This window comes from Hetaerina americana, unplaced genomic scaffold, assembly GCF_022747635.1.
Source record: "Hetaerina americana unplaced genomic scaffold, ioHetAmer1.1.p SCAF_5, whole genome shotgun sequence".
Taxonomy (NCBI): domain Eukaryota; kingdom Metazoa; phylum Arthropoda; class Insecta; order Odonata; family Calopterygidae; genus Hetaerina; species Hetaerina americana.
This window is the reverse complement of record NW_027287095.1, coordinates 67,973,279-67,999,693: the sequence shown is the minus strand read 5'-3', so window position 1 is coordinate 67,999,693 and position 26,415 is coordinate 67,973,279.

Below are 26,415 nucleotides of genomic sequence, written 5' to 3'. Positions count from 1 at the left end.
CATTTCGAGATAGGCAACCATCTTCCCCACCTACCTTCAGCCCATCCCATTCTTTGGCCGTTTATTGTTTCGCCTGCTTTGCACTGCACGCGCTTGAGATCGTCCTTTCTTTCCTTTACGACAATATTTAGAGAATATTTGGGGCGGAGAGCGAAACTAAATGTTATAATTTGTGACTTTCATGAAACATTGTCAATATTAAATTAAGAAAATAAAGCATTTGACAAGACGTAGAACAAAATAAATAGAAATATTAAAATAAAGAGACATTTGAATGGAGACACTCGGATAGTTATACAATGTGAATACAATGAATTTTGATGAATATTAGAATGCTGCTTTGCTTTTCACCCTTCACCGCTGAACGCTTAGTCGGCACAAAGAAGAGAGGAATTTGTCGGGGGAAATCCGAATAAGGCCGTAAAAGTGGATTTTGAGAGGTCGTGGATGTTGGAAGTCTGAGATGGAAGAGAGACTGTGTGTTAAGCGTGGAAGAGGGAAGAAGAGGGCATGCATTGTGGAGGAAGGGAGGAAGTATGAAGAACTGATGAGGCACTAAATTATGCAGGGAAAGCAGGTTTTATGCTGAGAGGAAAATCATTGTGAGTCCCTGTCTTTCTTTAATAGTTATAGTAGGCCGCCTTACACTTATCATTAATCGGATAGATAGTATGGCTCATTTTATCCAATATGACTAATTGAAGTAATTTACTCTGTGACAGCTTAAAGGCAATGCTAACAGAACAAACATTGAGGAAACCTTAGAATTTAACATGAATTAAAATTTTTGAAGCACCGCGGAGCATTAATATAGCAAGATTTACAAGAAAGACAATAATTCACGTAAAAGTACAACAAACTCCTCATTTTTTTCATAAACATTTAAAAACTTCGATATATTTTTTAGGTGACTAATTAAATTAATCGCCTAAACTTTTAATGACTTACGTCTCAAGAATTTAATACAAATATTGAACTTGAATATAACAAGTACCACATGGTTGCAAGAGCTCCCAAATTTTAGTCGCAGTACCTTAAATATTTAAATATCGAGCCAAAAATACGTAAATATGAAATCAGAAAATATATCAATAAAAAAACTACACTTGAGTTTTCAAAACGGATGGCTTCATTAATCAAGATACATGCAAAAGTTTTCGATGAACCGCATACAAATGTTTGCCTTGTAAGTTCATAAACATTTTCAACATGCAAACATATTCCATAGAAATTAAATACCTGAATCCAAACTAGGAGATATTCTCTCTCCTTTTCTACGTGTACACTAATTCTATAGCTCATTCCCTGGGGGGTAGGTGCAGATATGCAAACATCCTTAAGCAGCGGCGAAGGACTTAATAGAGTTGTTTGATTTTGAAGCAATGCACAAGCTTCATATATAGCTCCAACTGTATTCTCTTCACGATTATAATGAATTCATGTTAATATTAGATGCAGTATTATTTTTATATTTTATGCATACAATACAACGCATAATTTTGGCATGCATGATTTGTTGGAGAGATTAAGTCAACTGATGGTTTCCGATGTATCGCCGGAAATAAAGCAATATTTGCATTTTTGGTCATTTATAATGTTAATTCACCCCAAAGCTCAAAGCTAAATAATCATAGAGCAATCGAAGTAGTTCCTAAAAATACCTCCATTTACAGGCAGTTGCTAATATATAAAAATATAAGTATATATATATAATATATATATATGTATATATATCCGAACATCTTTGACAAAACCACTCAAGAGGAACTCCAGGAGAATAATCCTTACCTTACTTGGCTATTGCATTTTAATTTATCTCAAACGGAGAAAAGCCAAGGGAGAAGAATGCATTCACAAAAGAAAAAATGATTTGATCGTATTTGAATATTGATTCATGAAATTAACCATGTCAATAATTGTAAAAATATAAAAAATATAACTTTTCCAACAAACATTTTTTTATTTAATAATACACATGTTTTACACACCGCCTTAATCTTATGTCAATTGAAGAAATTCAAAATCTATTTCTATATTTCATGCGTGGTAAGGTAATTAGGAGGAGATGACATAAATAAGGATTGATGTGAATTAATCGATTCTCTGCGACTCCTGCCAGGACTCGCTTCTCCCTTTTCCAGTCCGTTCCAAAACCCAGCTCAACGCAGCCGGTTGTCAGAGCAATAAGGTCTTATTCATTTTCCTCCCACTGCCGTGTCGCAGGGCGTTACAACTTCAACAGGTGATTTATGTGAATTCTGCTTCATGGACCAGGAGCAGAACAAGGAGTACAAAATGGGTAAGGCAAAAATTAATTCGCAATGAATAATTAATACTCAATTACCCACCAATCTTTTCCCGAATATAAATATTATTGGTGGTCAATTAATACTTTGTGTAAGACTACCGTATATTTATCATAAGTATGGCTCGGGTAATCAACTCTAGGGGAACCATTACTTTCATATTTATTATATTTCTTCACTTCAAGTGCCGCTGTGACAATGAGCGGTGCATGTATTATAATGCGCGATTATTGTTAAAAAGACGATTATCTGCGAATATAAATGATCAATTACGAAATGTCGTCGTTTCAGAACCATTTCGTAATATTCCTGGCGCGTACCTCTCGCTAAGAAACGCGAGCTCATCGCGTGAATTCATCTAACTTTGAAATTGAAACTTTCTGCTCCACTGGTCGTATGAAAATACCTAGGAGCCTTTTCCAAAATTCTACGCCTTCTTACGCTAATTCTCCACCCCATCTTTTTTCTCTCGCCGCCACGCTTAAAAAAAAGGCCTGGTTCATTTAATACCTTTATCCTCAGGAACGCCATTGATTTCGTCTTTAGCCCCCATCTCGTATCCGTTAAAGCTGGGTTGAGGGCGGCAGACCAGGGTCCAAAAACTCTCCCCCCCCCACCACACTCCCTCTGCCTCTCCCCCGATGATTGCCTGATTCGCCTGTCACTGATGCAAACTCGCTCCTGGAGCTGAATGGAAAAGCGGCAAACGAAAGTGGCAGGAAAATCGTTACCACGGAAAGCACCGGAGCCGTTCTCATCGCGGAGTGCTTTCCCCAGGAGTGCTCGAAGAAAGTCAAGGGAACGAGGGAGGGAGAATGCCTGCCCGGGTCCGCGCTCCTCCGGCGGGAACATGAGAACAAAATTGTTCCAAGTCCGCATGCCATTTCACATTAAAAGTTGAGTATAAGGTTACTAAGTCATTAAAAGCTTTGTCTAAGTTGCCCTTTCTAATGGACCCCAAAACACGTTCAATATGTTAGCACTCTTACTTCATAGAGTACATCTACATAATACCCCGCAAGCCGCCGCAAGGGCGTGTGGCGGGGGGTGCTAGGTCACGACCCGTAAAAAGGAACAATACCACATGCAAAAACAACAATATGGAAAAATACACCCACAGCAACGCACACACTCATGCAAAAATCCCCTCATCCAACACTCATGCAAAAATATATACCATAAACCAACAAACAACTGCACCTCAGGATGCAGCACGAAAGCCATCCACCAACATGTAAGCCAGGACACAACAAACAAGAATGCGAAACTCCACCACATACACATGCAACACAAAACGCTTTCCCCCCCCCCTCCCCCCGAGGAGACTGTGAGAGGCAGGGAATGCGACCCAACGCTGCAGGTAGCGGGTAGTTACCCCCGCGGAAGAAGGACCCGGAGGGATTGAAGGGGAGACTTAAAAACAGATGAACAGTACACTAATGAGGTCATTCGGAAAGAATGGGTTATGATAACAAAACACACGAGGTTAATGAATGAGCGTGCATTTGAGTAGAACCAATTTTTCCCTAGACGCTGAGGGTGGCAAGTGGAATTTTTGCTATCTATAACCCTGCAGTTGCTATCCCGTATTGCCCGTGGGAAGAAGGAGTCCTTGAGTCTGCTAGTTCTGGTATCTATTTCCCGAATTTTATATGCATAATCCAAGCGACCAATGTATGTAAGAGTGCGAATAATTTGCGAGACCTCGGTACTGAAACATGCGGATCTGAATTTATTTAGTAATTTCAACCTTGCATTGGATCGTCTCTCTTCTAATGATTCCCACCCCAACTCCATAAGCATTTCGGTAACGCTTTTAGTTTTATCGTAAGAATTGTTATTAAAACGGGCTGCCCGGCGTTGAACCTTCTCAATTACCCGAGTGAGACCTTTTTCACTCGGATCCCATTCGCTACATGCGTATGCTAAATTAGGCCTTAAAAGAGCGTGGTAACAACGTTCTTTGAACTTCGAGTCACTTTTGCCGACGATGCGTCTAATAAATTCTAATTTATTATATGCTTGCCCGCAGACTTTGCGTATGTGAGTCCCCCAAGTTAAGTCTGTTGTGAATGTGACACCTAGGAATTTTACCGTATCAACTACTGCTAGGTCACCTCCAGCTAATGTGTAAGCAAATCCCGTTGATCTTTTAAAGAAATTTACCACTGAACATTTATTATAATTTAGAGTCAATCCCCAGTTAGAACACCATTTAGTAATGCAATCTAAATCCTGCTCTAGAATAAAACGATCCTCATCCCCAGATATCTCCCGATAGATCACCGTGTCATCCGCGAACATCCTAATTTTACTTTTCACTTCGCGGTTCAAATCGTTAACAAAAATCAAGAAAAGCAACGGCCCGATCACACTTCCCTGAGGTACCCCCGACGTGACTCGAACGCTGTCGGAACTAGCGCCATCAAGGACTACCCTCTGTTTCCGCTCTGAAAGAAAATCTTTAACCCAGCTTATGGCGCCCTTGTTTATACCCGCGACCTTTAATTTATGAATGAGTTTACCATGTGGGACTTTATCAAATGCCTTTTGAAAATCTAAGAAGATAGCATCCACTTGCCTACCTCTCTCACCAGATAAAAGTAAATCATGTGTAAATAATCCTAATTGGGTCTCGCAGGAGCGGGTTTTCCTGAATCCGTGTTGATTGTCACTTAAAAAGTTAATATTGTCAAGGTGTCTCATTATTGAACTGACAATTATGTGCTCTAAGATTTTGCAACAGATAGAAGTGAGAGATATAGGTCTGTAATTACTGGGATCCTCCTCATCCCCAGATATCTCCCGATAGATCACCGTGTCATCCGCGAACATCCCAATCTTACTTTTCACTTCGCGGTTCAAATCACGGTTAACTATAATCAAGAAAAGCAACGGCCCGATTACACTTCCCTGAGGTACCCCCGAGGTGACTCGTACGTTGTTGGAACTAGCGCCATCAAGGACTACCCTCTAGGACTCTGTTCCCGCTCTGAAAGAAAGTCTACAGCCCAATTTATTGCGCCCTGGTTAAACCAGCGACCTTTAATTTATGAATGAGTTTACCACGGGGAATCTTATCAAATGCCTTCTGAAAATCTAAAAATATCGCATCCACTTGCCTACCTTTGTCACCCGATAATAGTAAGTCATGTGTAAATAATCCTAATCAGGTTTCGCAGGAGCTATGACCTATGATGATTTCAGCAAAACAATAATGATTTATGTATATGAATACTACTCGGAGTTAATTTATAAATCATAAAAAATTTAAATAAAACTCGTCAATGGTGTAAATTTGTGCGTAAAAAATGGGTCATAGGAACTATATGTTTTAGAGAATCGTTTCAAATTTAGAAGACAGGAAGCTGTCCAAAGGTCTGGCGTTCCAATATCTGTGTCAGGAAGAAATACGGGCAAGTTTTTCTAGTTTCTTACTTTAAATAGATCACATGCAGTTTAAAATACTACATAATCTCTCATTTTGGCTGAAGCTAAGGTATTTATTTCAATATTCTGATATTAAGCTTTCATGACAGAAACCATAGGTACTCCTTAAGTTTTTGTCTGCCATTATTTCATATTATCAAAAACAGACAATTTTCAAAGACTTTTTAACAAATTTGAAAACCTTTCGTAAAATATCATAAAGGATACTTAAAAATTTTTTCATTGATAAATTAATTTCCTTGCTAAATTTAAACTTGTAGGCATTGTTTTTAGTTCTTTACTTGACTTACCCCAAATGAAATTTCAACGCGGTCTTTTGGAACTACTTGATTAAAATGCTTTGGCGTACCTGAATTTGAAGCAAACTTATTTGTATTTTTCACGAGATTTAATACTAAGCAAAAGTTTCAGTTATATTTCGTTAGCGATGTTTTGATGTTTTGAAGGGACCCGCTCAGGAAACATCTGTTTTATAATTGGCGATTTTTTCCCATTTCTTTCACCTTTTTAGGACTCGGCTCTTTTTTATCAGATGCGCAGTCTCAAGATCAATGTCAGTTTATAATTAATGGCGTATCACTTGGAATTGAAATTGTACCTTGTCAAGAGGGCCTTGCCAAAACCTATATTCCTCTCTCAAAGTGAAATAGATTGGATATCACTCGAGTTTGTTTCTATAATTTTTAATATTCTCACAATACGAATGCTTAAAACTGTTTAAAGAGGAGTGATTTCGTGGTGAAATTTGCACAAAGCACAACATGTGAAAATTTGACCTTTAAGTGAAAATTTTGACCCGTTCACTGTGAATGTGGGGAAAGAACTCTTAACTCATAGCATTGTGACAGATTATGGAATAAAAATTATTTTTGAGCTAAAGAAGGGAAAAAAAATAAAGTTCACTCGTGCTTCCTCATTATTTTCCAACCTGAATCCTCTTTAAAATACTTCTTCAGGTATTAGTTTTAGGAGTACATTGTTCTCATTTTACTACAAAATTTCGTATCAGTCAATTTTATTATTCATAATGCACGATTTATCACGTACCTACTTTCATACTCTACTTCTGTTGAGAACAGATAACATCCAGTACATTATGATTTTGAAATAATACTTCTATATGATGTGTTCTGTTCTTGCACAAATACATTTGAAACATTTTTGTATTACATTTATGGCTACTTAAGTAAAACTTACAATCTTATGGATGCAATAAAACACACTGAACTTCAAGCCTTTGATTTTTATAAAATATTCTTCAGTCTCTTTCCTCCAGTCAATGGATTTGGATGGGATAATATGCATGAAAGACAAATTTAAGCTCAACACCAGTCCTGAATTGACTGTAGGCACATCCGGAGGAGACCAGATTGACACAATCTTCTTTTTCATCGGGCTCTGATAATTTCACTGAGTTTAACCATGAATGAAAAATCTCTTAATTCCGATTTAGAAATGTAACTTGACCGTTTGTAAGCCCGTCGATCACTGTCAGTTATCTGTCGGTTTCCAGTCTTGTAGAAATGATCTTGAGTTGATCCCTTCTCCACTTTTTCATATCTTTTAGAGGGGATTTTTCAATTCCGTTCACTTTGGCCGGTCCCGAAATATTATTTTTCCCATTTTTTTAAATTTTTTGCAGTAAGATCAAAGTAAACTGGAAACCCGCCACAGAATCAAAGAAAAACCGTACAATTCAGTTATTAATTAAAAAAAAAGTCATTCCATTTCAATTTTACTTGCTCCATACGAAAAATGAAGGATGAATTTTCTTCAAGAAGCTGCAGAAAAGGTACAAATCTCCCAAAATGTCAGCTGACGGAGAAAATTAAACATTTTAAGTTTTACTCCATTGTAAGTAAAGCTCATTGAAATTTCATTATAATTTTTGAAACTTTGCTAAATACAGAAGTGTTTTCTTATTTCAGATCGAGCCGAAAGCTTCACTTCCCAGTAACCAAAATTATCAACATTTTAATGTTTTCCCTATCGGCACCATCTCCAGGTGGTACAAATACCATATTTAGGTCGATTGTGTTTACATAACATTTTCAAATGCTTCTTCATCACTGACAAAACAGTCTAACATTTTGTACTTGAGAAATCTTTAATGATTAACTTGTGAAATTCCACATAACAGTAAAAATTTAACATACTATGTAACGTAAAAATAGCATAATAATGCACCTCTAAAAATATTTGAGCCAGATAATTCTTTTGCAAAGTTAATATCATTGAATAAAGGCCATTAATAAAAAACAAATAAATAGCCCGCGAAAACTAATGAAATTATTTCCAAAAATTGTCACTTCACAGAACTAGCTGACTCCATCAAAACCTATAACTGGTGAACTACTACTGGTAATTACAACTACCAATTTATATCATACACTATTCATTGACAGGCTAAAATACTTAGAGCCTTCCGATATTCTTAGAACTACATTGGTGTAGGTAATTGTGACTGCTCCTTGCAGAGCCACTCATGCCAAATAGCTCGAAGGGTATCAGACAAAGAAAAGAGAGCCCACGTGATGTTTACCCTTAGTGTTGTGACTGCTAAAGGGCCAGATTCCAAGGTGACAATTTTAAGTGATGATATTAAGTAAAATAAAACGGAGAATCAGTCCTATTATTTTTCATACAATCAAGATGAGATGAAACAATAATAATTAAATTTGGTAACTAAACATGTAGACACTATGCTCGTAGGGAGAGACTGTGATCTGCAGAGGGGAATCAAAGCAATCAGTCGTTATCACATATAATCTTTTAAAAGTCATATAAAAAGCGGAACAAAAGAAATTAATAAAAACCTTACCTTTTAGAGTGCACATATAGAATTCTAAGATGATTCTAAGGACTGAGTTTTTAGATACTATCACAAATTGAATACAAGAAGGAAGAATAGCTAATTTCGTGTGAGGTGATGTGGAAATACTGCAGATTTTATTGGAGGGATGCAGTCGATGAAATGATTTATGTGAAGAGAGAGGGGAAGATACTCGATGGTTAGACAGCTATAAAGCAGAAAAAAATTGGAGAGAAGGGTACTGCATATACAGGTAGAGCGAATATGTGACAGAACCTTATTAAAAGGTGTAAAACTGGATCCAATTAGCCCATGTGGCGTTCAAGGAGCCATAACTTAAGGGCAAAGAATCTCATAGGGGAAGCAATAAATAATGTATTCGATCGAATAAATGAAACAAGTGCACACATTTCTGGAAGGAAATACCTTTATACGATAGAGAAATTGAATGAATTAGTGAGCGAAGGGAGAAAGGTGACTACGCTGTTAGCTTTGATTATATTGTCACAGGATTAATCAAGAGGATAGATAAATTGAAAGGGAATGTGTTTTTAACCTATCCGTAGAATTTTTGATGAAGGAGAGAGCTGGACCAGAGCTTGACATTACTCCAAATTAAAATCCCAAGCTGAGAAAGAACCAAGCGGGTTCTTGTGAGGACTAATGGGTCATTGTTTTAATTATTCATTCAGTAAAAGCAAAAGAAACAACAACAAATAGAAAAATACCGAATTGGTTAAAGGGGGAAAGACCTTGGTGAAGACCAGTTTGATTTTTGAAAGGAAAGGATTCCCGTAGCGTCATTATTTATCTAAAATATAATAGCACAGAAAGAAAAATATTGCATACTTTGTTGGCCTTCGTGGATTGCAAAAATGGCGCGCGAAGGATTACAGTGGAAAAGGACAATGAAATCTCCTTGTGGAATATGAGAGGACCTGATTAAGTTGGTTAGATTTGTGGATGATAAAAGAGTAGACACTTATTCAGTCAAGAAGAGGCAGTCACCTTTAAGAGAAATGCGGTTTAAGTGTTTGAATTATGGGACGAGTGTGAATCATAAGATAAAGAAAGACATCAAGATGGATGCTTATTTAGATCAAAATTAAAGTCATAAAGCATATATTACAGAAAATGGAGAATTTACGTGTTTGGACGTAATTTTGGAGTTATATGAGTTTAATAGTAAAGGCATTAGGAAAGACATGCAGTAGTAAAAGTCAGATTCTCAAACAAGAAAAAATTGATGACCAGTACTTTTAGAGAAGACGGAAGTATAAATTTGGTTAATAATTTTAGGTGAAAAATAGTGTCTTAAGAAGACAAAAGTAAAGAGGATAATCGCTGATTGGAGTCTTTAGAGAATTGATTTTAGGTAAGAATGGAAAAAATAATTTGAATGAGAAGAAATACTAATGTTGACGTGATAATCAACTGAGGAAGTTGCATGCCAAAATTCGGGGATAGTGGAGAGGAGAGATAGAAGGAATGCCAGGGAGCAGAAGTTAGAGAATAGGAATTTTGTAAGCCATTAGGAACTATAGAAAAAAAGAAGAGCCAAAGAAAGAAAAAGCGCACTTAAAGTAGAGAGTAAAGGCCAAAGAGGATGAGTAATGGCTTTCAGAAACTCTCAAAAACATACCTCTATTGGGTCAAAGAAATCCATGTCGTGTTATTACATAAAAAACTAACCCATTCTACATATTTAACCCCTCTATAAACAATCCCTATCTGCCAGCTTCAATAATAAACGTACCAGTAGTGAAGATAGTACGACATTCTAATTCTTTATCCATTAATCTCCATAACAGGTAACACTATCATAAGCAAAGTTGCATAATGAGTGTGATAGGGTTAATGATATTTAAGAAAAGTAATACTTGTGTATAAAATTTCATTAACAGTGCATCTAAAGGAATGGTTACTCTATGATTTTCGTTTGTTACAGTAAACATTATTCATTTTATCAAAATGAATGTTTACCACTCCAGCCAAACTATTTCGAGATGGGTCAGTGACAGATTTGACCTTTATTAAAAAAATACGTAATGTATTTAATAATACACTTGAACAATGGTCTGATATATTTTTCAACAGCTGATTGGTTGCTTTAAATGGAATTACTATGAAGATAAACTGTTGATGCGTTTTCTCTTAATGAAATGCATCAGTACTTTCCCAACATAGTGCTTTTTCTTCCTTTCATTTGGCAAAATATAGCAAAAATGCTATAAAAATGCTAATGAAGTAAACCAAACAACCTTTATATGCTGCGGTATTACTGAGAGCATAACAAGATACTCATGTTAAGCCGAAGAAATCAGAAGGCAATATGTGGTCTTGGTTGATACACTGCTTGTGTTCTCCTCGAAGATTTTCACTATGATTGATCTTTATTTATTGCTTCAGTTTTATGAATAGCAAGTGAGCCATCAAAACCACTAGATCATAACCAATATGTACAAACAAGTAACTAATTTTATAAAAAGATATAATAGTTCGAAATCCTTTACTACAAACCGCTGTGAATTCCAAAAACTGTGCTGTTATATTCCGAAATATGTCGTAAAACATGTATCTCTGGTTAGATAATATTTATAGTTTTAAGATTTTTCAAAGTAGGTGTGTTTTAACATTTTACCAAAATATTCTTCCTTCCTCGGCTCGTAAATGTATCCTCTGATAGAGAAGGCATTAGTAACTCGACTCAAAATTGCGATCCAAGGATACTAACTTAGGAACGGGAATGTAATACAAAGATGACAACTAAACTATGTCTTTATTTTCATTCATATAGTATTTCTGGAAAAAATCCAACATTTTTCTCTCTCATCAACAATCTCTCTTATTACTTCAACCTGCTCTGTAAATTAAAAAAAAACGTGTCGTAGAAGACGACTAGGTGTCAAAATAATAAAACTGACAAATTTTAAATGTGCATTAAAGATAGAGCGTATGTACGGCCACAAAACGTGAATATATTTCGTCTATTGACGGCATTATTAGAATATTACTCGTACATGCTTGGCTTAAACTAATCATAAAACTTAGGAAAAGGTTTCATGAAATATTTTATAACTAATTTAGATCCATCTTAGGCATTTTTATGCTCATTTAAAAATATTTCCATAGAAGAAAGACCTTGGTTCTCAAAGTTTTGGGTAAGATGATAAAATATCACACTACAATGTCATCCTTTTCATAATAAAATTTATCGGTGTTGATTTTAAACTTCTACGGAAGATAGTAATACGGTATCAAAGCGAAATTTAAAGGGATGCATAGAAACAATATAAGATTCTATAACAAATGGGTCGTCGTCGCTGTAACTCTGAATTTACCATCAGTTCCCTGAAATCCCTCTCATAAGGATAGCATATAAATTGCTCACCTTTCGTTAGGGATTACTTCAGGGTTAGTTGATTTAAAAAAATCGGCCGAGTAGTATGTGTTGTCAGAGTCTAAAAGTTGAAAAGCGTTAAAAATATTCTTTACGAAGTTGCTTTTATTGCTTTAAAAATATTCATAACTTATACTTTACTAAACTATGTTATCTAGAAATTTTGTAAGGTCTTACACGAATAACTTAGCAGCACTAAACTTACGCCAAATGTTGTAAATAAATTAGATATAAGGACACTGCAGGAATGATAAAGAGAATAATCATTAACCCGAAACACAACGTCAATTTTATGACCATTTTAAACCTTAAGGATGGAGTCATATTGACTTTTACTTGATGTTGATAACTACCTTGAAATTGACGTTGTACGTTTGCTACTGGTGCATGTGAAATCCAACAAAAGCAGCTTTAATTACAAGCTCTAATCAAAATGAGCACGTACAAGAGACTACTGATGAATTAAACGTGAATCAATTCATCCGAAGTTAAGAAAAACTCTTTCCGTGACAGCAAAGACCATGGGGTTTCTCAAAGGCGTATCTATTCACAAAAGTGGATAAAAATTACTTGAGGATCCAGCAAATAAAAGTATTCAAGCGACGTTCTGAAAAGTTTTTCAGAGGAAAAGCATTTAGTTTCGGGATTTCGGTAGTAAAAATTGCTGTAAAGCTTCCTCACCTTCAAACGCATAGGACGACGAGGTGGGTGTATGCAAATGATTTTGTTGTCAAATATAGTTTAAAATCATATATGAGAGGCCAATTATAACTGTTTTTGGATTAATTCTTCCAGAAAAAATAATGTAAACATTTTTCAGTGCCAAGTGCCCTCCTTAAAGGACTTTCTTCCGGAGGCCATCTTGAATGGAAATAAACATCTCAGCTATTGGAAACAAAATATTTCATGCAATGCGGTCGATGAGCGAGGAGTATCATTGCTTTTGCTTTGGAAATCATGTGAGCAACGTGAATAGATACAATAAATGTAGTTTCTTAGTGGTTTCCTCGACATTTTTTCTACTCTCAGATCTAGGAGGATCCATTTAATTTCCGAAGACGATTCATGAAATTTATCTTGTCGGCGCATTTTGACAAACCTGCGCTATTTTAATATTTATTTTGATTTAGATAAAGTAAAAATATTTTAAAAAGTAAATGGCTTTTAAACACATAAACATGTGCACGAAATTCATTCACGGGGATTTCTTCTATTGCTTTTCTAATTTAATTTAACATTTTTATAAGTTAATGGCTTCATTTGATGTCAACTAAATTATTTTGATTACTACCATTATTTAAAACATGCCATTTAATATATATACATCTACTGAAATTAGACATTTTCATTCAAAAGTATTCACTCGGAATGATCTTCACTATGGTTTTTTTCAGCCCACTTATTTCAAGTCATTCCCCTGAATTTCACGTATTTTATGTAATCAGTTTTTTCAACTTTCAGGTTTGACACTCAGAGGATGATATTGATATTTTATTTTCAAGCCGAATTGTTGGAGAAGAAATTCCAAGTTATCTTCAAGGTTTATAAATCGTTAGAGGTGAAATCCTGAGATCTCAGGCAACTGCCAAGTCCTTAATAACTAAAGGCAAGGCCAAAACCTTCCAACATCTCCAAAGTTTCCTTTACGACTTCTGTGACAATAATTCAGACATGGAGAGAAGTTTGTGAGTTACAAGAGGTGCAGAGAATTTGGCCAAGTGCTGCATTCACATTTTATAATGAGAATGAGAAAGGAGAAGTATGAGTGTCTTCGACACATTCTTCGCAAACGTGAAAGATGAGTCTCCCATTCCTCTAAAAAAAACATACTGTCCTAGAGGAAGAAAATATTTTTTAAGCTTTCTCTTTTCATTTTCTTGTAGCTCAGCTTACTTCATTTCCGTACTTTAAAAATGTCCTATACTTTAATGCGACTTAGCAGGATGGCTTAATATTCAGTCATAAAAAGTTTAATTCATGTATTATCACAAATAACCGGTTCTCTTTGCTTCAAAATAAATAACGACGATTCTCCTTATAGCATTTAAGCAAGAAGCCCCATTATTTTGAAAATGTTTTGCGCAAGAATTTGTGCTACATAGGAGTACAAAGAATAGCATATGTACTAAAAAAATACAATCCGTACATGTATTCGCAAAAATGTTAAATTTTGAATCATACATTTCCGTTGCATAGAAATCGTATATCCTCCCGATGACTTCCCTTCGACCTTCAGCTTTTAAGAAATATACATATCTTTCAAAAGTACTTTGTAAAACTTATTGAATTGTACATTCATTATGCTTAATGTGTTTCATATGAAAGGGAAAGGTAGAACAAAAATACAACTTCTTCTCTAGTATATTCATACATAGCACGATTTTTTAATCATTTGTAATTTATTGGATATTATTTTGCAATTTAGATGTCTTGTTAGTTTTCAATAATATGATGGTATATTCAGTAAAAGGCATCAATTTACTTTTTTGTTGCCAAATTTATATCGATTACCTATTTAAGGACAATATTGATCTTATAACAATTTTCTAAGACCAATGTAGTAAGTTTCAGAATTAAATAGGATCTGAATCCGTCTATACTATCAAGCTGCCCACTACTTTGAATATAAGGATTAGAAAAACGTTTTTAGCACCAGATACTTTTGCCATACCAGGGATGTTAGAGGTACGAGAATCAGAATACCGAATTGGAGCTTGAAGGGGAAATATAATCGCAAATTATTACTTTCAAATACCTTGGGACATCTATAATATCAAAAGGCAGTTGACGTAAAATATAGAATAATTCAAACCATGGGATATTTCATAAAAGGAAGTCTTTTTACATCAATAATTTTCTATCTTGGAATGAGTAATTGGCTCATAAAACATTTTCTTTGTACAGTAAGCTCAAATATTAGGACCTTAAGAAAATGGAAAAGAAGAAAAAAATGAATATTTTGCGCTATTAAGCTGAAGTTAATTGTCAAATACACACTGGATAGAGTATGACAATTGAGGAATTACTAATAATACGAAAGAACAGGAAAAGAAAGTAGTTGCTGAAATCATTTACAGAGAGGAGTGGAATGTTTGAACATCTTATTCAGCGTACCAGAGGGTTATTACCTTACACGAAGATATGACGGAGAGATGAAACATTACGGGAAGGCAATACAAAATTTAACGAAGAACTCAAGAAAGCAATTATATACGTGCATAAGAAATTTTTAAAAAACTGAAACTGGAAAAAAGGATTGTTGGCCTACAAACAACTGGGTGAAAAGAGTAAGACTATTTTCCTGGCATCTTCATCTGGCCAGGTTGCTGCAGAGATATGCCTCAGGGGTTATACATATTTGAATATTTTAAACAGACTTAATAAAGGTATTAATGATTCCTAAATGTAACCCCAAAATTAGTAGAGCTTTTCTTCTTCCTAGCACAAATCAGTCGACCGAGGCTTAGATTGACGTTTCTGCCCCTGATCATGTATGCCATTTTAATTCTAACTGATTGATACTACTTACTGAATATGTTACATTGTAAGTTGTCACCAGTGGTTTAATCACAGACTTATGATTTTACTTAATACTTATGCTTCAACTTAATTTAAAAAATGCCGTAGCAGAGAAGTCAGTAAGCTACAATTTTGAACTCGTTTTCAAAAATTAACAGAGTAATACGAAAGTATGTGAAAACCAATGGCTAAATTCAAGATGATGAAAGCATTATTTTTTTACGAATCCTTCGCATTTATGTGACAAACTAGGTAACTAAAATTTTGTACAAACAGCAACTAGTCATAATCTTTTCATTTTTCTAAGGTTACAGCCCCCCACCTCGTCCATTCCATGAGTGAAGGAAGAAGAGCTGACACTGAAGGAATTATAATGGCCCCACACTACTTAGGTAGATCAGACCACAAAGATAAACTAAGGGAGATAGATTCCAAGACAGATAGGTACAAATACTCATTCTTTCCCCGAACAATCAGTAATCATAATAGCAAGAAACCGAAGTCACTTTAGAAATATTAAAAACGTTGAATTTACAAGTCGGAACAAAATTAAACACTATAGAGATGTTAGGTATACTTTCAGGTGCATGTGTATGTTAGTTGGTAGTTTGAGTGTTTGCATGTGTGTGGGGTGTAAGTGTTCATGCATGAATGTATGCCATGTTTTTTTTTTTTATATATGATTTTGTCGTTATTGCATGCGATTTTTTTTTTATTATTTTTCTTTTCTAAATTATGGGTGGTGTCCTAGCACCCCCCGCCACACGCCCTTGCGGCGGCTTGCGGGGTATTGAGTAGATGTAGATGAAGAGAACTCGTACGTGGGAGTGCGTCGGAAAATACTCTCATTTCTTCACTCCTCCAAACTCCTCACCCTACAGCCTCCCAAGGCGTAAATTCTGTCCCCTTTTCAGCTATAAAGTTTCTTTTAAACAGTTCTCAAAGGAGAATGTCGCTTTGAAATATTTAATTCAATATACCATCTCCCTTGTGACGCTGCCCCCCCTCTCTCACAAGCAAATGGACCACCACCCATTCCACCCATGCTTATCTACAATGGCTGTTACTCCAAAAAAACTCGCATTTCTCAACCACGCCATTTCCAAATAACCGTTTCCAATGATCAGCCCTTGGACGACTGCTTCACCGATACAATAATATAAGTTTTCCCAGAATCTCAGCGTATGGGTTGCGGTGAGAACTCGTGTGAGTTGGCATATATTTGTCGGCGAAGTGATTTTGAATCGCTCGTTGAAAACTAAGGACAGGAATAACCAGTAAGTACCTATCCCTCCCTACCATCACCCAGACACCTTTCTCGTTTTAACCCTCTCCATCTTAAACCGGCATTCTCTCACCTTCACCCTCGATAACCCCATTCTTCTTCGTTCGACAAAGGCTTCGTACGACCGCTAAAAAGGTAACTAATCTATATTTCTTGTTTTAAATATTCTAATGTTTGTATGAGGCTACCCAAGTATTTTTTTAAGTTTTGCGAATAATGGACAAAGCCAATAATTACAATATTTATGTTTGTTGCCGCCTAAATATATTGATGAAACATATTTTCACGCCTCTAAAGAGAGATGCCATGTGTGCATACTTGAATAAAACAAGAAATAAGCGTTGTTTAAAAGGCGTAACAAAAGCCATGCTAAGGTTATACCCTGCTGATTATGCTTCATTTTATACCCCAGTTAATGATGAGCTGCATGAAACATTTGTGGTTTCCACACTATTTTGGAAACCCCAATTTATTTGTTAAGAAAGAGGCATATATCTTTCTGATTCAATAGGGTATATGTCCATAATTTTAGCCATGATAAGTGTACTGATAGCATAAAAACAACGCGGAGTGTTTGCTACATAATATCATTGACTCACTTATGAAATTAAATAAGGGGAAGACCAAATTCTCTTGAAAGACTGGTTACCCGTTGTCGCAGAGTCAGAATTGGTGAATACAATCGGGATTAGGGGAATAATTTAAGAGGAGGAAAATTATTAGATTTCTCTTCGCAATAAAACATAGTTTGACGGTGAAAGAATTTTTTTTAATTTGCCGTTTGAAAGAAAGAAAATATATATATATATATATATATGCGAAGAGAGGGGTTTGTTAAAGAAATCCTATGGAGGCAGGAAAAGTGGTTGAAGGGGGTATTGACCGGCAGTGGGATGTTGAAGACTGTGATAGAGGGGAGAATGTTGGGCAAACGAGGAAAGGGATGGAACAGCATAGGGATGCTGGACGGGATGAAGGGAGGAAGAAAGCACTCAGAGCTGAAGAGGGACCTGATGTAGAGTAGGGTGTTGTGTTTTGCTAGGGGTCACAAATTATTTAATTAGTAATCATGTCCATCCAAAAACCTACCTTAACCGATAGATTACCTCATAATAATAACAATATATCGTGATGCAGCCACCAGATGTTTTTGATCGCTGGCCGGACGCGGGCGACTCGTTTTCGAAGCCTGTCGAGCACTTGGACGTAAAATGCAGCATTTACAGTTTGTCGTTCAGGTACAAATTCGTAGTGGACGACTCCCCTTTTGTCAAAAAAGACAATCAGCATCGCCTTGATCCGAGATTTGCTCATACGAGCTTTCTTTTGACAGGGTGATGATGGGGTGTGCCACTCCGCACTTTGTCTCTTCGACTCCGGGTTGTACTCAAAGATCCACGTCTCGTCACCCAAAACAACGTTCTCTAAAAATGTGGATCATTTTTGCAGTGATCCGCAAGTTGTGTCGCGATTTCCAAACGATTGAGTCTTTGATCATCACTGAGCACTTTCGGCACCAACTTTGCACAAATTTTTCGCATCTGTAATTGGTGCCTAATAATCTCGTGCACTATTGTTTTTGGCACATTACACTGCTCTGCTATCATCCGAACACTAAGACGACGATCAGAGTTCAGTACATCGCGAACTTTTCGCACATTTTCGTCGGTGAGTGTCGTTGATGGGCGTCCAGGCCGTGGTTCGTCGTCGACCTCTTCTCTACCCTCCACGAACATCTTGTGCCACCGAAAGATCATGTTTCTGGACATGGCTGACTCCCCGTAAGCCTGGTTAATCATACCGGCAGTTTTGGTAGACGATTTCCCAAGCTTTACCGCAAATTTGATGGAATAACGCTGCTTCGGTATCGCGTTCCGTGACGTGGGTCGAGCGTGGAGGTTCGCGTTAACAGAGCTCCTCACTACACCACAGCTCAGAGCCGACTGCCTTTTTCAGCGTCGCTTGCCAACATACCCCCTCCAATCGCAGCCCGTCAGAGCGGTGCTGGGCGCGCCTGGAGCGGCGGGAAAAAATCAGTACACTTATATTCCGGACGAACCCTGTATATATACGTATGTATATATATATACGTATATGTATATATATATATATATATATATATATATATATATATATATATATATATATATATATATATATATATATATATATATATATATAAATGCATACATTTACCGATTACTTCCAGGCCTACATTATATAAGAAAATCCGTTGGATTTTACCTTATTTCCACGACACTGTTAGAATATGGGCCAAAAGGGAGAGTATAGAAATGTTTGTGTAATTAGTAAACCCAAATTACCGTTTGGGATAAAAAATTCATATTTCGATTTTAGTGGGTTTAAATTAGCATCGACTCTTTTCAAACATGAGCGTAGATTTATCACACGGAACCGAAGACTTTCTAGGGGCATATAACAGCAAAGAAATTATAAAACAGAAAAGACATAAACTAAAGGAAGAGGTAACTAGGTACTCACCTCCCATTGTGAGCTCGAGAAATAAACATGAAATCACAAAAATTTTTCTTGACTGTAGAAATTTGATATGAAGAGGAATACATAAAAATACAAGTACTTTAAAGCATTAAAATCGTCCGTCTTGACCGAAATCTAACCTGGATCTCTCGATTTCTGGGATAAAACGTTTTTAGCTTACCCGACTCCAAATATACAACAACACCAAATATCGAGGGTCCCGGGCTCAAATCCCGGTCAAGATGTAAAATTTTGCGCAATGAGATTCTTACAATTGCATGCAATCAGCGATTGACTCCATTAAAGCAACTGTCACGCCTTAGTACGATTTCAATTCATCAAAGGAATACAATAAATCGCGAATAAAAATACAGACCGAGGGAAACCAATGAATAAGAAACCATTGGACAAAAATAAATTTTGGGTTTTTATTGAAAGAAAATATATAAAAATACTCTTTAACTAAGGATCTAAAGAAAGCGTAGAAGAATAAGAATTCAAATACACCGAAACGCTATGGCGGTTAGATAAAATGGACCAATATGCTATGCATAAAAATCCATCATTCACTTTTATAAAAATTGTAAATTCATTTTATGAAAGCTGAGCGAAGTAAAACGTCATGTAGTGGAGTAAAAAAATCAAATTTAAGGAAACCGTATAATGAAAAAAAACGGAAAGAATATTGGGGATAACTTGATTACTGAAAGGGTATTCCCAAAAGAATTTTCAAAGAAGATGCAGAGAGTGATACCGAGATATAAAGCAGACTTGGTACTCCTGGATGAACTTAAATGCTTCAATAAAAGACTCCAGCGAACAAAGCACCGGAAATCGACGAAATCGTACTCTAGTTGATAAAAAAAATTGGAAAATAAAACTTTTCCGCAGCTCTATCAATTAATCTGTCATCTGTACCCGGATATAGGTCCTCCAGAAAGATTTTAGTACTCAACTGAAAAAAATTCCATTGTATATTTGAAAACGTACAGAGAATTAGTGTGAGACTACGCTAGAGATCATTTCAAAATAAGCCGTCAAAGATTTATTCAAAAATGACGAGAACAGCGGGAGAATATTTGATTAAAGATCACTTTAGATGTTAAGGAAGCAGAGATAAGGGAGAATGTGTTGGTTCTCTCATAGAGACACTATATAATAAAAAGTCCAACAGATCCTTGTTGAATTGATGTACTTCGAGAACCTAAAACAGGATAGACTAGAACAAATGTTGATCTCTTAAGAAAACTCGAATAAAATACAGCCAGAGGATAGACACATACTTTGTGTAGAGGTCGGATGGCAGTGATCAGTTGTTTTTAAAGCGAAGAAGACACAACTATAAAGAAACGAGAAATGCTCATTTAATCCCTTCATCTTTAATGCATAAATCAAGAAGCAAAGAACAACTTCAAGGAAAAGATCAAAGGGTTAGTAGAGACATTCGATGAATAAGTGCACTGCCACTTGCGGGTGACAAAATTATTTTTGACAAGAAAACCTGTGTAGAACAGTGAAGTATGCCAGCAAATCTATTGGGAAGGATAAAAAAAATACAATCTTAAAAACGAAAAGCCAACAAGAGTGGCTCTACCTGAAGAACGTCAGATAACTTTAGACTAAAGCTAGGTAACGGAACATGTGAACGAGTGAAATTTTATTACACTTCAAACAATGGGGCAATTACTTTAAGAAAATACTAGATTGAATATAAGGAAAAGGATCAGAAAACGCTTTTATATTGAGTTTTTCCAAGAGTAATGAGCTGTGACTTTTGCGAGAGGAGAAAATAAATGATTAAAAGTGATGTTAACATTTTGCTCCAGAAGAATGAAGGAAGTACATGGCTTAGATGAAAGGTATCGCAAATAATATTTTCCTGTCGTGACTGTACGTCACAGCGTGCATATATATATAAAATGTAAAATACAGGAAAATACATTTTACGAGTAGACAATGAAGCAAATTTGTATGAGTGGGTACATAGAAAAGTCCTTGAAAGGTGTTATCAACGAGTGAAGTAAAATCAATTATTTAGTTATGAGGCACAAGGAACAAGCATATAAAATCGGACACAACAGGATATATGAAAGAAAACGAGGCTGCCAGGGAGTGAGATTAGACGAAGTTTTGAAAGCAGCAAATCGTATGATAGCTATAATATGCTGATATTGCTATGTTATAGATTGTTATATTGCTATGTTATAGATATTGCTATTATATAGATTGATATAATATGCCCCAAAATTTTTATACGTAAAAGACTTTATGCATTGCAAAAGAAAAGTAATATGCATTGATGTTGATATTTTGTTATTAAGACAATTTAAATACTCTGAACGTCCTATTTCAAGGCTCGAACAAAAGAATTTAGTTTTATGATCAGGAAATATAGAGATAAGATGCACTTTTTGATGCCGATGTGAGGAAGAGGCAATACCTATCCATTTCCAAGTAAATATATTTGGTTTGTATGTTTATAGCAAAGAAATGCAATTGGTAGTGAAGTAACTATTCTAAGTTACAATTAAACCACTGTAGCACAACCAAAGTAAAAGACTTCAAGTTTGGTGTTGATGGGTGAGCGTTGAAGTTACCTCGAATACACAAGGGTTTATTCATGCCACGATACATATTTAGAAAAATCAAAATCATGCCTAAATCTCTCATAGTACTGATCCAGAATACAAGCAACCTGCCAACAAAACCTGCCATGGCCAAAAAAAGATAAGTAACATAAGGTGCGCATTTCCCGATTGTAGCGGTTTACTGACCACGTGCAAACACGAAGAGAAAGAAGGATAATTATTGTCAGAGAAGAGTTAAAATAAAGGCCGATTTTTCGTTATTGAATTAGTTCCAAATTATTCAAGCTAGCATTAATTGGAAAACATTAAAGGCAGCAATAATTGATCAAATAAAAGGTAATGAGAGTTGCCGTAAGTTTTAAAAGCCTGAGTCGTTAGCCATGTTGGAAAATGGGTTATCAGATCACCTTTAAACTCAAACTCCAATGTTGGAATAAATAAAGTCGCTGATAAAATTTTCACTGTTTATTAGATTAAATTAATATTGTTTCCAACGCAAATCTAAGGTTTCAGTTTTTCAGGGAAAACTTCCTGGATGAAACTCACTTAGCGCGCAGGGAAACCAAAATCATGTATTTTTTACCTTTGTCCCTGCATTTCAGTAATTGGAAGAGTTGAGGGAAGCCATTTTTGCAGGAGAACATTATCATCAAATAATGTATCTAGGAAAAATGTAATTAGGTCACGTAAGATTATTTTAATTAGTTAAACTTTTTATGATTCTTATTCCTAAATGTTTTTGCTGTTATTATGAACAGAATTCTTTAATTTCTATTAAAAAAAGACCAATCCCCAGTGCTTAGATAATACTTTATGAAGATTTGCCACTTATACCCTTATGTGCTTGAACCTCATTTTAGAAGCCAGAGAATTATAACCTGCCAATGTCGAAAAAGTAAGCGCTTGAAGGATTCCCACTTCTCTCGAATTATGAGCCCAGGGGAATCCTTTTATTTTATTCACTCGTAATCCTTTGTTCATTTTTTTCATGTTCCATATCTAATGCATTTCATATGGCATGCTATATCCTCGGGGCCCGAACAAGTAGGGACACGGAAAACCCAGTCGAAAAACAATGCTCTTAACTCCCTTCCCCTTCCCGCTTCTTTCTATATCTTCGTTTCATCACGCCCCCACGTTCTCTTCCAGTCGCTTCCACTGCTCCTAATTCCCTGCTCCGTCTCTCTTCCCCGTCCACCACCTCTCTCTCCCATTCGATTCCTTCCCTTTTCACTCCATTCCATTCCAATCTCTCTCTTTCTCCTCCAAAAGCAAGCGGCCTCTACTCCAAAGCGAAAAAAAATATCCTCCGCACGAACCTTCCTCCACCTCACCGACCTTCGCATCCTCCTAACCCTGGTCCCTCCAACCTCCTCTTTTACTCCCCCTCGAGTTCCCCTTGTACGCCAACCTTTCCCAGCGTCTCTTCACCCCTCCCTCTCAGAGCACAAATCAATCAATTCAGCCCGACTCGTAAGAATGCCCCCCAAACCAACCCCCATGCATCCTCTCCCCTCATATGCCTATTCCAATGCCACGGTTTCTCCCAACTTCTTTTCACTCCTCCTATCTCCACAAGAAATCGATGGTTTCCGGTGTGCACCATTGAGAAAAGTTTTCATTATCGTCGCCGGGGAATGGCGGTGTAAATGTAGTTTTTTTACTGTCAGAAAATGTATCGCCGAGTTTTCCAAACATTTATCTTTTTACAGCCGTTTCTTCGGGGAACTACTTATTTCCACCGATTATCCAGTGTAATATAATATGCACGTCCTTCCAACGCAAGTTTAAGAGGTGTATCCGAGGCAAACGGGATGCTGCTGAAAGGTCAGCGGGTGATCTTTAAGATGCCCGACGAATGATCATTTTTTTTAAATCGACACCGCCGAGATGGAGATGAAAGGATTCCCATGCCAAGAATTCCATTCCAGAAGCCGTAAAACGCCTCGGAGGTAGTGTCCAGTGAACTTGTTGAGTGGAAAATAAAATATTCCTGGGTTTCCGTGAATTATTTGCACTATCTACAAAGCTACAGTTTTCCTGTGCTATTATGTGGGCTTCTTAAGGGAAAAATAGGTGTGCTTGATCACATTCTACGCTAATGAAAATCAGAAAACCGAATTCTATGACACATGAGTACGAATTGAGAAATTTTGCAGCAAAGTTTGTGAAGAGTTGTAATGAGTTGCTATGCCCAACGATTCTAGCCTGAAACGTATTAATTGAATCACTCTCTCTACTTTACATTCTACAAGAATTCTACATGCTCTCTACAATTCTACAAGAATTGAAGAATGTGAACGGAGAGGAATTATTAATTTTTGTGAAGTGTTGAACGGGGAGTATTTCCTCGCTTGCGTATTCAAGTAGCTATTATTGGGATGTTTTTCGGGATTCTCTCCTAATCTCAGTTTCCAACCATGGGCTGGTGTTCAAAAGACTAGATATCTTTGTTCTGGCATACATTTTCCAATTTCAAAATATTGCTTTTTTTCATTCCAAATGTTTTCACAAAGAATTCTCTCAGCGCCCCAATATTCTTGTCTTCCCCACACAGAAGAATATCATTGTAAAAGAGACTTTAGGGTGGCTTCCCTGTTCAACTTAAGGAAAATGAATATAAAATAGACTGTGGATTTCGGTTTGGGAATTCATATACGTAGCTACTTTGAGATTGCTATTTGGAAATTTTTCACGTGAATATCTCATATTTTGGGGTGCGATTCGGGATTACTAGCCAATGTATTTGGAAAAAAATTAACCATTGCAATCAATATAATTTATAAGAAGAGAAAAAAATTGAAAACTTTTGTACGGCTATTAAAGAGAAGTTATAATTTACAGAAAATCAATATCAGTTTGTTCTACCTACTTACAATAAGTGTTCCCTAACCCAATGGAGTATAGAACCTATAATTAGGATTTTCTTAAAATTAATATTTATACATTTTAAAGATAAAACTCATATCTTCAAACGATCCATCTTTCTAGACTAATATGGTGATGAGATTCTTACTTAATATGACCAGTGGTTTTCATGTCTTCAGAAAACCTTTGAGTGCATTTGGCTAATTTGCTTACATCTCAAGGAAGAGGTATTTTAATTTAATAACAATCTTGGAGATCACGTTTCTAAAATTATTTGCGGGAAATATCTCCCAGCATTTATGATTTACCGCGTTCTCTAGCCGAAAATTAACTAAAATCAGCACACAGCTCATTGAAAGTTTTCGTGTTGTCATGATATCTTCTGCCCTCTATCAGGAGCGTCCCGACGTCTGTGATCATTTCCAGGCCACCACTCCTTTGCGGATTGAACGGACACGCCTCCCACTCCTTAGACGATTCCTTTCCTCCAATACTGACATCACGTTTGATCTCCCGTCATATTTACCTGGTTATCTTGCTTAAAACGAGGGCTGAAATACGTTTGTCTCTTGTTAAAGGCACCTTGGCGGTGTAAGGATAGCTTACCGCTCAATTGCTGGCCACTGAAATAGCACTAGACAAGATGAACGCATTCTCAGAGAGAAAAAATTGAAGAAGCCAGGAGTTCTTGAAATATGAGGCCCCTAAAAGGACCTTGGAATTCGTACCATTAAATTTGAATGGAGCGATATCATCAGCTCATTTACGTAATTCATAATCAAGGTAACGAAGAAATTTATTAAGAGATAAAAATTATGAATTCAACGCGGCAAATGATTGTCCAAGGTTATAGTTTTTTTAAGGTCAGTTATTTCAACCTTATGTAAAGACCTACAGTCCTTCAAGATCGTGTGACGATGATTTATTTTACTTATCATGAATTTATACCGTTTGATTGGTTCTATTACGACTGGTGACTGGTGGCTATTGAGTAGCAGCATCAGTGAAGCGGTTACAGTTACTCAAAAATAGTTAATTCAAACTTGATTATGTGGAACGTGGGTCTGTTACAGGAATATCGGTTAGGGATATTTTTGAAGTAAGGATTTCTTCATAAGTCGAAAATTGTCCTATAGTCAGATGAATTTCTCCTTCGTTTGAAGCATTGCACTGTAATGGTTGCTAATTTCATATAATTATTTCTCTTTTTGGACAAGAGAAACGTTAATCCAGTTGTCTATCTCAACTGACCATCTACCTGTATGAATAACTTTTTTCTGCATCAAACTAATTCCATTGACGATAACGAAATTTTCTGAATTTAAAACTGTAAAAAGATATTCACTTCATATTTTGAACATACCAGAGCATAACATGCAAGTCAGCTCACATCAGAAATATATTATTGTTTATATTGTGTGAATATTTTTCGAAGGCATACGGCATTTTAGAGTTGATAACCTTCGGCAGGAATAGAAAAAAATAGTTTTTACACGTAAAATATATCAGTTTAAGGAAGTTTGGTTTAGCAAGTCTTTTGAAGCAAAAATAACTGATAAACGGTAGTTATATAGCATTAAGAGGCCCTGAGTTCTTCCGAGTATTACGTTTAATCTCATTGCTAGCCAGCACAGCCGGCGAACCCCGAGGTTGGAAACGCCGTCTTCTCAAGGTTTTAATACCGTCAG